At 42.2% G+C, this 6,067-nt stretch overlaps 1 long non-coding RNA gene across 1 annotated transcript; it reads left to right on the top strand.

Moving 5' to 3' along the window:
- Positions 1-488: 488 nt before the first annotated feature.
- Positions 489-1,753, top strand: LOC122277499. The gene is made up of 3 exons (XR_006229021.1): positions 489-811; positions 1,100-1,457; positions 1,544-1,753. It is a non-coding gene; the product is annotated as an uncharacterized LOC122277499 (long non-coding RNA).
- Positions 1,754-6,067: the final 4,314 nt, after the last annotated feature.

Raw genomic sequence — 6,067 nt, forward strand, 5'->3', positions numbered from 1 at the left:
TGTGATACATGATAATGACTATAATAATGATAATGATAATATGAATGTATTTCTAATTTTAAAAAGATTTAAAAAAAATATAAATACAACTTTAAGATATTTACAAATTTTAAACTTTTAAGAATATGGTTATAATTTTAAAAAAATTAAATTATATTTATGTCATTTATACCTCATAAAATATTTTTTTTAATTTGTTTTTAAATCAATTTAACATGTTTGAAAATGTTCTAAATATATGTTACCAAATAGTAAATAGATTTTTAACCGTTAAACTTAATATTTAAGTTATAAATTATAAGTTTTAAAACTATAACAAAAAAAAAAAAAAAAGTGTAGAACGTTACACACTTCAGTGACTACACATTTCTATTTAGCATTACTCTTCCAAAATATGCCCTACTACCAATATAGTATTGAGTTTGATTTGAAGTTTACATTGAACGTATGTGCTCTCACACATGACCAAAGCCAAGTCATCCAACCTTTCCCGCCAAATGAGTGGAAAAACCCACTTATGCCCTCCTCCTCCTCCCCTAGCAGGACATCACTCGTCAGTCGACTCTCCCCATTTCTTCTTTTGCAGAAACGCAGAGAGAGAGAGAGAGAGTGTGAGAGATGTCAGGGTGGGACGAGGGGGTAGTGTACTACAGCGACCAGGCTCACTTGTGGCGTAGCGGCGGTGAAAGTTTTGGGAAGCTTGCGGTCGAAAGTGGCTGGAGAGACTGGAGAAATGGAAGATCCGGTGACCGGGGGCGTTCAGGTCTTGCTTACATCAAAGGAGGATCCAGTCTCAATGAGGTTTCTTGGGGTGAGTGTGGGTTTTTGTATTCTAATTTTTGTTTGGTTGATTCCTAAATTGAGGGATTCAATTGAAACAAAATAAATAAACGGACCTAATGGCCTTTGATTGGAGGATTTCTTTCCTAAATGAGATGTGGAAGTTAAAGTTCTTGTTTTTTATATCTTCTTTTATATATCATACCCAATGGGGCTTTAGGGTTTATTTTGGTTTTTCTTATTTTACGGTTTCCTTAATTTTTATTAAAATTAAGTTATATTTTTTTGGTTAATTTGAGGTTTTTGTTGTGGGTGACAGGCTCAATATATATCGAAACTTGTTAAAATAGCTGGGATCGCTATAGCTGCATCTAGGACTAAGGCAAAGGCGACATATGTGACTCTCATATGCAAGAACTGTAGAAATTCAAAGCAAGTTCCTTGTCGGCCTGGGTGGTGCAATTGTCCCTCGCTCTTGCGATCTTATCCCTCAGGGTTATTTCACACCACTTTTTACAATTTCTCACATTTGTGTGGTTTTGAGCTTATTTGATGCGAGTTATGGGGGTTATTTGTAGCCGGGAGAAGAGCCATGCCCACTTGATCCATGGCTTGTGGTTCCAGATAAGAGCAAGTATGTCGATCAACAAACCTTGAAACTGCAGGAGAATCCAGAGGTATGGTTCTTCATCTTGATGAGTAAAAGTTCATGTTTTAATTGCATTTTTTACGTAATTGATTGGTATTTACTTCATGTTTGCAGGATGTTCCAACTGAGGAGCTTCTGATGAACTTTTTTTCTCTCTTTTTTCGATTGTTTCGTATGGGACATAGGGAAAGATGACTCCATTCATGTCCAGCACCGTTCCATATATATGCTTTGTAAAATAATGTGTCTTGAGGTTGTTAATTGTACGTTAAATTTTAAAATTATTTTTATTATAAAATAAATCTAGTGTCTCATCTTAAGCCACTTATATCTTTATAAACTTGGGTATATAATAGAAGAGAAATGCTATTATTAGTGTGACGCCCTCAAATCCCCACGCACCGACATGGGGAAATCAAGACGTCCGGATGGTGACAACCCGGGTCACCACCCTATCGACGAGTGCCAAGTGTGTGCAAAAGCAACATATGTGCACGAAGAAATACGCAGCGGATAACGAAAGTCATATAACTAAGTACCAGAATTTTCTTAATATAATACAAGCTATTTAAAACATACATAATTAAATATTACAAAACACGAATATAGTTTTAAACCACATTATAAAGCATAACTTCGATTCAAAACTCCAGCGGAGCCGCATCCTCGGGCTCAGCCTCCTCCTCCTCGATTCCTGCACCAAAATTTACGGAACCAAAAATGGTACTGCAAGTAAGTAAAATCCAAACACCACCAAATACAAGCATATAGAACTCAAACAATATGCATGAAGTGATGCCAATGCACAAACCCATAAAAACATATTTTTCCACGCACGCCAAAAAATTCCATTTGGCCCAAAACAAACCCTTTCCAAATATCACACCAAAAGTCACATTTGGCCTTTATCCATCTCAAACCATTATCCATTTTATCCATATGCACCATGACCTTCCCTAGGGGTCATCCGCACACCCTGGCTCTAGTGCCACACCGCAGAGTACCACCACGCATGTGACACCTAACGAGCGATGCCCAGTTCCGCGCCCCGCGCGTTCGTAGCCAAGCATCCTCTAGCCCTCGCCAGCGAAGGGCCACGGAGTCGGTGCGTAGAGCGATGCCCGGTTCCGCACCCGGCGTGTTCGTAGCCAAGCATCCCCTAGGCCCCGCTCCCGTCGTCGCCCAGCAACAACCCAGGGGACATCACTCAGTTTATTCCGCTCCCGAGTGACCAGAGGAGCTCCACCGAGATAATACCCCATCCCAGCTTGGGGTCGTAAACAGGCTTTTCTCAATTAAACAAAAACACACATGCATGCACCATGTAAATGCTATATCAATGCACAAAAATAATCAACCAACATATATCAATAAAACAAGAAACTCCGTCCTCCATCCATCCGACCCCCAAACTCCTCAGACTCAGTCCAGAATCAACCAACCAGCAGCAATAAAATTATTGAATGAGCAATATATATTTAGATCTGAAAATAGGGTTTGGAAAATACTTACAGCTATATGGTATTTTTAGAAAGCTTGCGGCATTGCAAACGGCGGAGAAAAAGTAACGTAACAGTGAAAACTCACTGTGGCTGTGGGTTGTAAAATACCCACTTTTGAACGGGGACAAACCAGGGCTTGGGATTGATAGGGAATGGTCTAGGGATGATTATGAAGCTATTGGAAATGGTGGTTGGCCGTGGGTGGCGGCGGAAATGGTGGTTGATGGCCGGATTTTCCAAAATGGAAAGCTAGCTCGTGGGAGCTTTTCCGGTGGTTATTAGGGGCCAAAAATGGGTGGGTTAGGACGGTAAGGGACCGGTGATGAAGTGGTGAAGAAGTGGTGGCCGGAGGTGGAGCTACGGCGGCGGATCGGTGCAAAAACCGTGGGGGCTTCAAGGGCGTTTTCCGGCCAAACGGCTGGCCGGATGGGGCTGAGATTTGGTGGGGAGGTGCGCCGGAGGGAGGGGCTTCGACCGGTGGGGGCGGTGTGCTATACGGCGGCCGAAAGGCGGTGGGTCGAGGGGTTGAGCCGGTTACGGCGTGGGAGAGGAGAGAGAGAGAGAGAGAGAGAGAGAGAGAGAGAGAGAGAGAGAGAGAGAGAGAGAGAGAGAGAGAGAGAGAGAGAGAGAGAGAGAGAGAGAGAGAGAGAGAGAGAGAGATGGAACGCACGGGAGAGGAAGGAAGAAGAAAAAGAAAAGAAAGAAAAAAGAGAAAAAGAAAAAGAAAGAAGAAAAAGAAAAGAGAAAAAAAGGAAAAAGGAAAAAGGGAAAAAGAGATGTAGGAAAGAGATGAGGTCCAATCCTCACTCCGGGAAAACAAAACAAAACTGCCGAGAAAGAGATTAAAAACTGCAAAACGACTAAAATAAATAAAACACAACATCAAATAAATTAAAAACCAATTTTAAAACGCAATAAATTAAAATAAATAAACTAATATATTAATTAAAATAAAAACAACCCTTCAGTGAAAATACACGCGAAAGCGGGTCATCACATCCTCCCCCCTTAAAAACAAATTCCGTCCTCGAAATTTGCAAGATCAACCACCAACTTAAAACAAGCCACATAAAAACACATAAACTAGCTGTGACCAAGATTAAGATACATACCTTCATTATTCAAATAAGTACGGGTACTGCTCCCTCATGTCCGCTACTCGCTCCCAAGAGAAGTTTTGAGCTAACGGATCTCCCTAAGCCACCCTAACCAGAGGTATCGTCTTGGACCTCAACTGTTGCTCCTTCCAATCCATGATCTGCGACGGAATAACCTCATAAGTGAGATCCGGTTGCAACTGAATATCCTCTGGGTCGACGAAGCGTGGCTCTTGCTGTCCAAAGCTCTTCTTCAGGGATGATACGTGGAAGACATCATGAATATCCCCAAAATATGCTGGCAAAGCAACTCTATAGGCGATGGAGCCTACCTTCTCCAGAATCTGAAAAGGGCCGACATACCTCGGATCCAACTTCCTCTTCTTACCAAAACGCTTAACACCTCTCATGGGAGAGACTTTAAGGTAAACCCAATCACCAACTTCAAAAGATAACTCTCTCCTCCTAGTATCAGCGTAACTTTTCTGGTGACTCTGAGCTGCCGCCATTTTATCTCTGATGATCCGGACTTGGCTTTGCATCTCCTGAATTATTTCGGGTCCAATTATCCTACTCTCCCCGACTTCATCCCAACACAAGGACGACCTGCACTTTCTCCCATAAAGAGCTTCATATGGAGCCATTTGAATGGTCGTATGGAAGCCATTATTATATGCAAACTCGATGAGCGGCAAATGGTTTTCCCAACTCCCTTGAAATTCCATGACACATGCTCGCAACATGTCTTCAAGGGTCTAAATCGTGCACTCTGATTGGCCATCTGTCTGCGGGTGATATGCAGTACTGAACTTCAACTTAGTACCCAAAGCTGCCTGCAAACTCTTCCAGAACTGCGACGTGAACCTCGGGTCTCGATCCGACACTATACTCTTTGGTATGCCGTGCAGCCGCACTATCTCCTTGACATACAAGCGGGTCAACTTACCCAAGGAATCGGTGTTATTAACAGGCAAGAAATGAGCACTCTTCGTTAACCGGTCAACAATCACCCAAACAGAATTTTTCCCACTAGGCATTCTCGGCAAACCTACTACAAAGTCCATCGTGATGTCATCCCATTTCCACTCAGGAATAGGGAGGGGTTGGAGCATACCTGCAGGTCTTTGATGCTCAGCCTTCACTTGACAACATGTGTGGCATTTCTCAACATATAAGGCAATATCCTTCTTCATTCCATCCCACCAGTAATTTTTCTTCAAGTCCCGATACATCTTTGTACTGCCGGGATGAACTGAATAAGGGGCCGCATGAGCTTCTGCCATGATTCGCTCTTTGAATTCTGAATCTTTAGGGACCACTCTGCGATCTCGAAACCGAAGTATCCCATCTTTATCCATGCTATAATCCACAAATCTTCGGTAGTATCCGGCGAGCCCCAAGAAACTCTGGATCTCGCGCATTGTAGTCGAGCGCTGCCAAGACAAAATGGCTTCTACCTTATTAGGATCAACAGCCACTCCGTCTCGGGAAATTACATGCCCAAGAAATCTAACTTCTTCCAACCAGAATTCACATTTGCTGAGTTTGGCGTACAACTGGTGTTCTCTCAATTTCCCAAGTACCAGACGAAGATGATACACATGCTCTTCAATATCTCGGGAATAAATCAAAATATCATCGATGAATACTACCACAAAGGAATCCAGATAATGTCGAAATACTCGATTCATTAAATCCATGAAAGCAGCAGGGGCATTAGCTAACCCAAATGGCATCACCTTAAATTCATAATGCCCATACCTCGACCTGAAAGCAGTTTTAGGCACATCCTTGTCTCTGATCCTCAGCTGGTAGTATCCCAACCTCAGATCAATTTTAGAGAACACGGTTGCTCCTTGAAGCTGATCAAATAAATCATCTATCCGCAGGAGAGGGTATTTATTTTTTATGGTCACCTTATTCAATTCCCGATAATCTATGCACATACGGAGGGTTCCATCTTTCTTTTTAACAAACAAAACTGGTGCACCCCACGGTGAAGTACTAGGCTGAATAAATCCCTTCTCTACCAGCTCTTG

Source organism: Carya illinoinensis, chromosome 9, assembly GCF_018687715.1.
Source record: "Carya illinoinensis cultivar Pawnee chromosome 9, C.illinoinensisPawnee_v1, whole genome shotgun sequence".
Taxonomy (NCBI): domain Eukaryota; kingdom Viridiplantae; phylum Streptophyta; class Magnoliopsida; order Fagales; family Juglandaceae; genus Carya; species Carya illinoinensis.